We start from the raw sequence: 10320 nt of genomic DNA on the forward strand, positions 1-10320 counted from the left end.
GATCAAGCCCAGCATCCGCCTCTCTGCTCAGCAGGAAGCCTGCTTCCCCTTCTCTCTCTGCCTGCCTCTCTGCCTACTTGTGATCACTCTCTGTCAAATAAATAAAATCTTTATATATACATACATAACATACATATGGGTTTTGCTCCAAACAGAGTGGAATTTTGAGGTCCAGAGGTTCTGGAGGTTGAGGCTTCTCAGGTGGGGGCCACCACTGCGCCCACCACAAAGGGGATGTGAGTGGGGGAGGGAAAGGAAGAGCGTCCCTTTCGCCTGCAGTGCGTTCTTATGGATGCTGAGTGGGACACGGTGGGATGGGGTCAGTGGCGTGCCTCCTGGGTGGTCCCCAGCCTTCTTCCTTTGAGAGGGATGGGAGAAGAGGAGAATGCCGACAGAGGGAGCTCTGTGGCATTATGCTCAAGGGCGAGCCAAGTCCCCTTTAACTATTATAGCACAAAGCACTCAGGGCAGGGGCCTTAGAGACCAGGATGAAGGGCTTGCTGGAAACCGATTTCATGCGGGTGCCAGGACCTTCTGGGACTTTCCTTTGCCCTGGGCTGCCAGTTCACTGGCAGGTTGAGTCAAGTGCCCGCTCAGTGCTCAGCAGACAGACGGACAGATGGATGGTAACGGGCCGCCCTTACTGAGCACTACCGTGTGTGAGCACAAGTACAGTCTCTAATTTCCTCCTTCCCTAAGACCGAGCTAGTGGTTTATTACCCTAATGTTAGCGATGAGGAAACTGAGCACAGAGGCTTTAGATACCATCGCAAGGTCACACAGCAAATGAATGGTGGGGTGGGGTCAGAGAAAGGACTTGGACTCTCAGGAGCAAATGAGCCGTCTGGAAGGGCGATGAGCACAAAGGCATCAGGCAGAGGCTGAGAGTCTGGTGTTTCTTCTGCCTGCCGTCATGTCTGAAGTTCACACCTCCCCCTCCGCCGGTGACCTTTGCTGGGGTCTGTTCTCAGGGAGGTCCCTGCACTCTGGGGAAGACTTGCAGCCTTTTTGGGGGGCCTAGGCAGGATGTGTGGCCCCTCAGCCCAGGAGAACCTCAAACTGGAGGGGCTTGGAGCCACTGCTGCCCAGAAGGCCTGAACCTCAGCTTGCTCTCAAGGAAAATGCCTCCTGGGTCCGTGTGGGGAGGGGCGGGAGGGCTGGGAGTGAAGGTACCAAGAGGAAGGCTGCTCACGTCAGGCCCCACCTGCCAAAGAGCCCCGGGGTTAGGGAGGTGCTGCTGGCTCTGGGCTCGTGAGCCAGTGCAGTCTCCCGCTGAGGAAGAAGATGAGGAATAGAGGGGGCCAGATAAGGCAGGGGTGCATGGAGGGTGGGGTCTGCATCTGAAATCGGTTGGAAAGCTTCCTTCTGTGCTGGCGGGGTGTTCCAGTCCATCCTGTCCAGATATGGAGGGTAACAGCAAGGAATAAACAAGTTAATACATAGAAAACATTGAGGACGGTGCCCTCCAGAGAGAAGAGGCTTACTAATTGTACATAGATGAGTTATAGACAGGAACCTGTGCCCATTGGCTCGTGCTAAACAGATGTACTCTGTGAGGTAGTAAGCTCCCTGTCTCTGTAGGCAATCAAGCTCCATTGGCAGGCTTGGTCTTCCAGACCTGGAGCATCCAGGAATCTCCCTGGCTACTCTTCAGGGCTTGCCGCCACCCATTAATTAGGCATGTTCTTATGTTAAGCTTCTGTCTCTAATGCCAGGCCCATGGTAGGTATTCGGTAAATGCTGCTTGAACGGATGAGGCTACTGTCCCAATTTACAGATGAGAAATGGAGGCGCAGGATTTTAAGGGAAAGACGATGTCTCAGCCCACAAGTGGAGGATCCAGGTTACCATCCCAGGGTGGTCTTACCAGGAGTCACTCTTAGAATTTCCAAGAGAGCCTGGCTTCTCCTCTTCTACCATTTCTTCCCTCTGCTTCCTGCCTTTTGCTCTATTCTTCCTTGTGGACGCTCCATGAGGAGCTCAGCTGTTGCATTTCTGCCCCAGCTGACCTGCCCCGTTCTGGAGCCAGACTTCCAGGCTCCGCGCGTGACAGGTATGTGATCTGTCACTCCCTCGGAATCTCAGTTTCCTGGTCTGTAAAAAGGGCAGGGCGTTTCTGGTGTTAACGGTCAGTCCTGTGTCCCGGGACGCCCTCAGTCCTGGGAAAACCAGGACAGTTGGTTACCCTAAAAAGGGGGGAAATACAAACCCATCTTGGGAACTTGTGGCCAGAATCGGAGGACGCCTATGAAAAGCCATCAGCTCCAGACCCATCACAAGGCCCACAGTTGGGAAGTGGAAGTTGCAGTTACTGACCCTTGTTACCGAGTGAGCCTGAGTCTGACTTCCAATACCCCCCCCCCCGACCCGCCTTGCTGGCTGTGTGCCCGGGTGCAGTTTCTTTATCTCCCTTGGCATCCGTTTGTTTCCCCAGGTTTCAAAAGGGTTAAATAATCATGCAGGCCCAGAGCAGCACGGGGAGGGCGAGGTGAAATAATGCAGTAGACTGTGTCATTCAGACTGGGCACTTGCCCTCTGGGCAGGTGTGCCGGTGGCTAGTAACGGGGTCATTAAGGTGTGGGGTGAGCTGCTCCACGCTAACCAGGTGCTGCACACCACCGGGGCCCAAAGCAGCCAGTGGGCCTCTTACCTGTGGGTCCAGTGGGTCCTGAGCCTTGGTTCTTATTTCATAACCTCCAGCAGAATAATAAATAAATAAAATAAAAACGAGCCCCCTTCTTCTGGGCATGTGATGAGGAGAGTTTCCACGAGGGGGCGCCAGAGCGCCGGCCTCGGCCGCAACCCTCCGCCGCCTCCCTCCCCGGCGGCCTGGGGCTGCCCTGCCGCCCCGCGGGCTTTCTCGGGTGGCTTCCCAGGGGCCTCCCGGCCAAACCCTGGGAATCTGGAAATTCCCTGGCTCAGACTCAGCCTGGAGAATCCAGTAGGCTCTGGATACTCACCCCTTGCTTGGGTTAGACAGAGGCCTTGCGGATACAGACCCTGGGGGGACACCTGCATCACAGACTCTGATCACAGATGGAAAACTGAGGCACTGCTGCGGGGTTATCACCAGCAATGGGGAGAGCCTGGATCCAAACTCGGGGACATCCGACCCACAAATCTTTGCCAACAGCCTCTGAGAACCACAGAATCTTAGTGCTAGAAGGATCTTACAAACTTAAGAGGCTTAAAAGGCTGGAGTCAAATTTTGGTTTGTCAAATATTTTATCTATTTTAATAATATATTTATTATTATTATTATTATTATTTGCACTTAGGTTGAGAAACAAAAGGATCAGTTCCCCCTTCCCCTCCTGGGAGGCAACCAGTTTCTGGTTTCCCCCAGATAAGACTCATCAAATATTAGAATTTTTGAGAATTCTGGGAGACCCAGCTACTTCTAGCTCCCTGCCCTCAGGCTCCTGCGGGTGTCACTGTTGCAGGCGGCCTGCGTTTGCAGATCTTTCTTGGCTCGTGGGGTCCCCCACCTTCAAGCCCACCTGTCTCTGCACTGGGGTTTGGTGGCACTTAAGAGGGTGTCCCTTTCAGTGCAGGGGGCGGGGCCTGTGTTTCCTCTGGGCACACCCTCCTTTGGGGGCCCTTGTCCTGGAAAGGGGAGAGTGGAAGTGCCCACTGGTGGGGTGGGCATTGGGTGGTGGCTGGTGGGTCCACCAAGGGTGAAGGCCTCCCCTCCCTCCACCTGGGAGGGCAAGGGCCCCCAGCCCTGGGTTTGAGGGCTAGCCTTCCTCAGCCCGAGATCTCCTTTTTCAGAAGCCTTTCCCGCTCTCTGAGGCCGGGTCGAGGGGTCCTCTGAGCACCCCTCTCCCCTGGGGGAGCTCTGATCTCGCTGGACTGCGCTCTTGTTCTGTTCACCTGCCTCCCCCATGAGAAGGTGGCTCTGGAAGGACAAGTCTCTGCCGCACTTCCTGTTTCTTTCTCAGTGCTCAGCCCAGAGCACTCAGTAAATGACTCACTGAAACCCCACATTTCCCCCCAACACCCACAGTTCCTCCTCCTTCTGGGCCCGCCAAAGCCAACACATCTCCGCCCCTAGAGTTGGCCATGTGACATGCACTGGCCAGTGACACAGGAGCCCAGGTGCCACGGGTCAGTTGTGGGTAGGAACCTTACGTGGCTGTCACCTGATTCTTAACAACAACTTTCATCCTCAGCAGTAGCTGGTGGTTCCTCTGTGGGGACACCCGGGAGCGGATCCCTGCCCCCACAAATTGTGTTACGTGAGTTTGAAAGAAACCTTTGCTGCGTTAAAGCCCCTGAGATTCGGAGGTTGTTACTCGGCCTCGTCTCTCCTATCCTGACTGCGGCAGATCAGGGAAATGGAGATGGTGGCAGAATTTCTGCTCTTTCTACCTCCCGGGGAGGTGTGATTATCAAGAGACGGAGGTGATCAGGAACCGGTTATCGCCGCCCTCACACCCTCTCAGGCTTCACACCCCAAGATGTTGGCTGTCCTGGGTCAGCGCCTTCTGAAGGAACGCCATTCCCTGTCACCCGTGTCACGGAGACACTCACATACCTCAGTGTAGGGCTGGGAGGAGGTCGGAGGCGTTAGAGTATGTGGAGTTCCTGGGCGAGTCCTTGGCACATGGTACGTGCTATGGACATGTTTCTATTATCATTAGTGATTTTTTTAAAAATTAATTCAACGACATTTCCCGGGCATCCACTACGTTTCCTAGACACCAGGAAGATGGAGAACAAAGCTTGTTTCTTCCTGCTTTGGGGCAGAAAGTCCCAGAGAAGAATGTCCAGGCAGCAGAAAGGACCTTGTGTGAGGACACAGGTGCTGTGCACCTGCCAGGAGGAGGGACTCCACGGGGCCTGGTGTGGGGGCAGCCAGTGGCCTCATGCCTCAAAGTGGAGTCAGTGGTGTGCCTGGGGTGGGGGCGCCAGCCATCAGTTATGTGAGCCCCCAGCCTGCGAGCCAGACGCAGCTTCGACAGCCCTGTTCACAGCCCCCTACAAGGAACCTGTTCCTCCACAGCAGAGATGGGGTGCGGAGGTGGAGGGGGTCCCCTGAGAGCAGCTGCTCCATGTCTGGAAGCATCTTTCTTCACCTTCCTTGGGGAGGAAGACAAGAGGCCAGCCTCTAGTGCCAACACCTGGTGGCAGTTGAATGGCTTGTGGCCACTGTCTAGTCCCTGGCTCTCACCATCTGCTAGCCTCAACCTCAAGCCCAGTCTGGCCTCCTAGGCTCTGTATGGGGAGGGGCTGGGGGATGGGGGCCGGCTGGGCCACAGGAGCACAGAGACGGCAGGTCAGGAGGGAGACCAGGGAATCAAGTGCTGGACAGAGGGAGAGAGGGGAGAGGGTAACACTCCCATGTCCATCCTCTCTCCCTTCTGGGGGGGCTGACCTTGCTAGAGAAGGGGCAGTGGCCAAGGGCGGCTTCATTGCCGCCTCTCCATCTGCAGGACCAGGGCTGGGTATGTTGGGTGCAAAGGAGCTGGGGGATAGTTGCCCCCTCTTCTCAGAGCCTGGGGGTGGGAGCCAGTGTCGGGCGGCCACTCAGAGGACACAAAGGACCCCACCTCCGAGTGTGGGCTGGTTTCGAGACTTGGGTCTAGTAACTAGACTACAGCAGAAGTGATGGGACGTCCCCTCTGAGATTCGTCCTCTGATCTGGGAGCTCTCTCTCTCTGCTCCCTTTTGCTTGCTCGAAAGCCAGCTGCCGTGTTGTGAGCTGCTGGCCTCTGGCCCACAGCCAGCCATTACCTGCAGCCGACCGACCAACCGTCATGACCACGAGCTTGGGAGGGGATCCCCTGCCCCAGGTGAGGCTTTAGATCAGACCACAGCTCTGGCCGACTCCCCACCGGCAACACGACAGCCTGAGCCAGAGCGCACTTGGAACTGAGATCATGGATGTCTGTTGTTTGAAGCCACTGAGTTTTGGAGAAGTGTGCTCTCCAGCCACAGGAAAAAAAAAATTTTTTTTTTAAAGATTTTTTTAATTTATTTGACGGAGAGAGACACAGGGAGAGAGGGAACACAAGCCAGGGGAAGTGGGAGAGGGAGAAGCAAGTTTCCTGCTAAGCAGGGAGCCTGATGCGGGGCTTGATCCCAGGACCCTGGGATCGTGACCTGAGCTGAAGGCAGATGCTTAACGACTGAGCCCCACCCAGGCTCCCCCAGCCACAGATAACTTAATACAATCCACCACCCCCACCTCCGGAACCCCCCACCCAAGACCCACGGAGGAAGTCCCAGGCTTACATCCTAGTCTTCCGCATTCTGTTGCCTGAAGACCTGACCTGGGGGAGGCATTTCAACCCTCTCTGGGTTCCTTTTCCTCTTGGTTCAGGCCACTTTCCGAGGTGCACAGGTCTTTCTCACTGTTCTCTCACCTTGACCTTCATAACTGCTCGGGGATGTATTTGGGAACGGGTCTCCACGTCCCCCAGTGACAAGAGAACCAATGTGGGGCCTCCTGGGACGTTGTAGCATCCTCCAGGACGAGGACAGTGAGGGTCAGACTGTCCATGGCTGGTGTCTCACTGGCTACACCCGGCGTGTAGCTCGCCTCCCACGCTGTGGAAGCTGGGGGACACAACCACTCTGTCTCCGGACTCGCCTGCGGCTGGCAATCCGCGGGCCACATCAGTCCCCCACGAAGAGCACTCTCGCAGGCGAGAATTTGGAACTGGGTTTCGTGGGGAGAGAGCCTGGGCACTGAGCGCCCATGTCACCGTGTGGATCAGGGTTCTGGAGCCGGTCGCTGAGCTGTGACCTCCCGATTCCCCAGCTTTCTGATGGAGGCAGAAAGTTTGGGGCGTGGCCCTGGGGCAGCCCAGTTTGGAAGTTGCTCCTGGACGCTCTGCTGCTTAGTACACTTAAAAAAAAATAAATAAATAGATCTTTTTATTTACTTATTAAGATTTAGAGTACATTTTGTTGTCGGTCACTGAAGCCTGACTGACACACCTTCTCCAGAGCATTCGGGACAGAGTCCCAGGAGGTCACCACTCGGCATCGTCCTCCCAAGGGGCCAGACATTAGTCCCAGGGGAGGGTGCCGATGGGCTCTGCCGTGTCGGTCCTTGTTTTAAGCCCCTTGGCAGTTGCCAGAGAGATGGTGAGTGAATGACATGACGGGGTCTGACATTACCTGTCACGGGGAAGCGCTGTTAGTGAACCCCACACGAGACAGAGCGGTAATTAAGCCCAGAGGGCAGGAGGTCATTACAGGAGTCCCAGAGTCCCTGCTCACGGGTGATCGCATCTGTCCTCCAGCCCTCCACCATGGAGGACGCAGAACGACCCCATCCTCTCCTGCCAGTGGGAAGATGGAGGGGGAGATGGAGGCTCAGAAGGGATGAGGTGGCTGGGAGGCTGGGAGACCTCCTAGGGGAGGTGGGGGTTCAGATTCAGGCCCCCCGATTCCCATCCGCTGTGGGACCTGAAGTCAGCAGACTGGGGCCGTGACTCTGGCAGGTCCTCTGCCTCGGCCACAGGGCTCTTGTGGGCAGAGTGACTATGGCCAATGGCCATGGGAGGCCTCCGTGGGATGGGTGTTGGGAAAGTGCCTACCCTCGGGCCTGGCCCCAGGAGGCACCTCCTGGTGACCTGGTGACAGGTGACAGGCCAGAGAGCTTGATTCTTGTTGCCGTGGTGACAGACTCCAGCTCGAGCTGGGCTTCCATTAGAACCTGGTCCACGCAGCAGCGGCTGTATCCCAGCCCCCCGTTCCGTGAGCCTGTCCCCTGACAGCGGGCCCGAGGGGCAGGCCGAGGGCGACAGGCAGCCCACCAGGCCTCTCCACCTCAGCCCTCCCTGCTCCCTCTGCCATCCGCCGGCCTCCCTGCCCGGGCTCGGCCTCTCTGGCCGGAAGTCTGAGGTCTGGGTTCCAGTTCGGCCTCTACTTCCTCCTGGAGAGTGAGGAGGGGCTTGTGTTTTGGCTCAGCGTCCCAAAACGTGGGTCAGATGTCGGCTGGGCCCCTTGCCCTTGCAAATCCTGATACCAGCTCCTCCAGCCTCGGCTCCGCAAGGGCCAGGTGATCCTCTGGTCTCGGGCTCCTGCTGTTCCTCCATCCCACGTGGGTCCTCTGCCACATGTGACACCAGCTCAGGTGACACCAGCTCGGGTGTTGAATCCAGCCCCTTCCTCGGTTTCCACAAAACCCCTGTCTCCTATGGGGGCAGTGGAATGCATGGAATGGTGGGGGGAGGGCAGGTGTGGGGGAGGGTTTGCACGGACCGGAACCCAGAGCTTCCCATTCCCTCTGGAAGTGCCTGGCCTTCCACCCTGTCCCAGGAAAGGCTTGCTTTCCCCCACGCCTGCAGGATCCCTTTCTCTCCCTCACGTAGAGCCAGCCCTGACCGTGGCCCCCGCCCCCTCTCCTGTCCCCCTCCCAGCCCAAGGGCGCAGAAGCACAGTCCTGTCCAGGTCCCATCACCGTACTCCCCCTACCTGCAATCTTCACAAACAAAAGAGGAGTTCTGGGGAACTGCCCTGCGGATTGTGGGGTGCAGGGAAGACTCTGGTTTCTGGGACCTAGCCATCTAAGCTCTGCCCGCTGGAGAGGGTCCTTCTGCAAGCACTGAGGGCACATTCCACAGCCAGAGGGGGGGACCCCAAGACTCAGCACTGGGCCATGTGTCACTGGGACCATCTCCTTTTGAGGATGTATAAAGGTGGTTAGCTTGGATCCACTGGAAGTTTCCTGAAAGCTGCCACAGCCCCCGGCCCCAAATAGGAGATTGCTGAGGGACAATGGTTCTGAGGGATTGTGTCCCCTGACACCTGTTCATGCAGGTCAACCCCTGGAGGATGCTGGGCTATCCTGCCCCCTCCCATGAAGTCTCTGTGGCTGGGCTTTGACCAGGGCCATATGCCTAGGAAATGGGGGAGCCCAGCAGATACACTGGTTTCCTGTCCTGAGGGACTTGCGTGGGTCACGTGACCCTGACTGACTAATCAGAAAGCCCCATCCCTTAGCAGAGAGATTGGCTCATGGTGGCCACGTGACTCAGGCAAAGCCAATCAGAGTCTTCCCTGAGATTTGATACATGGACACCAAAGACAGTGGGTCCCTTGCCTTCTACTGGCATGTAGGATGGCATGAATGGGGCTGGGATGGCCAGGAGCCATTGCCATGCCACATAGAGACAGAGCCTACCAGAAAATAAACCAACACACCGAGGGAATAAGAACTTCTGAAAGATGAGGTGATGAGACTTGAGGATGTTTGAGTTCCTGGATCCAGCTGGGCCTGAAGGCAGCACCACTTCTGAATTTTCAGTATGTCAGCAAATAAATTCCCTTCTGCTGCTCTGGGTTGCTTTTGACAGTGTAATTGAAAGGATCATGACTATCAAAAAGGGAGATAAAGAGGGAGCTTACAGGAAAGGCCATGGGTCAGAGGGTGTCCCAACTGGGACCACAGAGACCATTTAGTCCCTCCTCCCCAAATATTGCCTATTGTGAGATCATCTGGCAGGCTGTTGAAGTACATGCTGGTTCACTAGGCTGGGGACCTGGGAACCTCCAATTCCAGAGGCTTCCCAGGGAATTCTGGTATCAGTCAGGTGGGAAACTGTTGACCTCGTGCTATACCCTCACTCTGTCATTAGGGAAACTGAGGCCAGAGGGAGAAGCACACAGCAAGTTGTGGTAATTCCCCATTTGTTCTTTCTCCCTTTCCTGTCTTCCTGTTCCTGGCTCCAGGAGTGAGGGCAAGGAAGGGGAAGGTTTAAGACCCTCCGCAGAGGGGCCCAGGCTCAGACCATTGTCTTTCTCCCCCACCTCTCAGTCAGAAGCTGAGCAAGTGTACAGAAATGACCGTGCTGTTGGTCCTGGAACTGCTGCTTGCCCGATGTCCAGCCATTTGTCCATCTGTCCATCCATCTATCCATTCACCAAGTACTAAGCACTCTGTGTGCTCAGGACAAACCAGTCAATTTAGCCTCCATAGGTTATGCCTTTCCTCCATACCCCTCCCTCCTCCCTCTTCTCCCTCCCCCCTTCCTTCCCCTCTTCCCTCTCTCTTCCCTCCCCCTACCTCCCTCAGTCTCACCTTCCTTGACTCTCCACTCCCTCCCCATTTAGGGAGGAAGCATGGACCTCAGCGACCTTACGGTCCAGTTGGAGGCACAAAGCCAGGCCCCAAAAACCTAACTCAAGAACCATCGTTCAAGGGGCACCTGGGTGGCTCAGATGGTTAACCCTCTGCCTTTGGCTCAGGTCATGACCCCAGGGTCCTGGGATGGAGCCCCATGTCGGGCTCTCTGCTTGGCAGGGAGTCTGCTTCTCCCTCTCCCTCTGCCTCTCTCCCTGCTTGTGCTCTCTCTCTCTCTCTCT

Source organism: Lutra lutra, chromosome 8 (assembly GCF_902655055.1).
Source record: "Lutra lutra chromosome 8, mLutLut1.2, whole genome shotgun sequence".
In the NCBI taxonomy this organism is placed as follows: Eukaryota; Metazoa; Chordata; class Mammalia; order Carnivora; family Mustelidae; genus Lutra; species Lutra lutra.